Source organism: Oncorhynchus keta, unplaced genomic scaffold, assembly GCF_023373465.1.
Source record: "Oncorhynchus keta strain PuntledgeMale-10-30-2019 unplaced genomic scaffold, Oket_V2 Un_contig_24413_pilon_pilon, whole genome shotgun sequence".
Lineage (NCBI taxonomy): Eukaryota > Metazoa > Chordata > Actinopteri > Salmoniformes > Salmonidae > Oncorhynchus > Oncorhynchus keta.
Genome location: NW_026283889.1, coordinates 2,513 through 3,628, shown reverse-complemented (window position 1 = coordinate 3,628; position 1,116 = coordinate 2,513). Strand labels below are relative to the sequence as shown.

Here is a 1,116-nt window from a genome sequence, read left to right as displayed (position 1 = left end):
GCCCATAACCCAGAGGTCGATGGATCGAAACCATCTTCTGCTAAACAGTTTATTTTTAGATTTTAAGTGCAAACAAAAAATTTAAAAAATGTGTCGTTTCATGGGCATGTCTCAGTTCCATTATACATTTTTTTGACCTCTTCCAACAGTTCGTGTGGTCATACTGTTTACACAGTACCCAGTGGCCGAAGACACTGGCCTCTAAGCCATGGATTGTGAGTTCTAGTCTTTTTCTTAAGTGGCTGAGAGCAGAGTGGGCGCAGTGGAAGCGTGCTGGGCCCCATAACAGAGGTCGATAGATCAAAGCCATCTTCTGCTAAACAGTTTGTTTTTAAAATGAAACGCAAACAGAAATGAGAAAGCTAAATTTCATTTAGTCTCCAGTGCTATCAGTACACATTGTTTTCTGCTTCTATCAGTTCGTACTGTTTGCAGAAGGTAAACAGTGCCCCAGTAGCCTAATGGATAGGCACTGGCCTCCTAAGCCAGGGATTGTGGGTTCAAGTCCCATCTGGGGTGGGTGGAAGCAGGGTGGCGCAGCGGAAGCGTGCTGGGCCCATAACCCAGAGGTTGATGGATCTAAACCATCCTCTGCTAAAATGTTTCTTTAGATTTTAAGTGCAAACAAAAAATTTAAAAAATGTGTCGTTTCATGGGCATGTCTCAGTTCCATTATACATTTTTTGACCTCTTCCAACAGTTCGTATTGGTCATACTGTTTACACAGTACCCCAGTGGCCTAAGACACTGGCCTCCTAAGCCATGGATTGTGAGTTCTAGTCTTTTCTTAAGTGGCTGAGAGCAGAGTGGCGCAGCGGAAGCGTGCTGGGCCCATAACCCAGAGGTCGATGGATCGAAACCATCCTCTGCTAAACAGTTTCTTTTTAGATTTTAAGTGCAAACAAAAAATTTAAAAAATGTGTCGTTTCATGGGCATGTCTCAGTTCCATTATACATTTTTTGACCTCTTCCAACAGTTCATATTGGTCATACTGTTTACACAGTACCCCAGTGGCCTAAGACACTGGCCTCCTAAGCCATGGATTGTGAGTTCTAGTCTTTTCATAAGTGGCTGAGAGCAGAGTGGCTCAGCGGAAGCGTGCTGGGCCCATAACC

General features: G+C 44.1%; 1 non-coding gene across 1 annotated transcript; it reads left to right on the top strand.

Moving 5' to 3' along the window:
- Positions 1-447: 447 nt before the first annotated feature.
- trnar-ccu (transfer RNA arginine (anticodon CCU)) lies at positions 448-519 on the top strand. Its single transcript has one exon. It is a non-coding gene; the product is annotated as a tRNA-Arg (tRNA).
- The last annotated feature ends 597 nt before the right edge of the window (positions 520-1,116 follow it).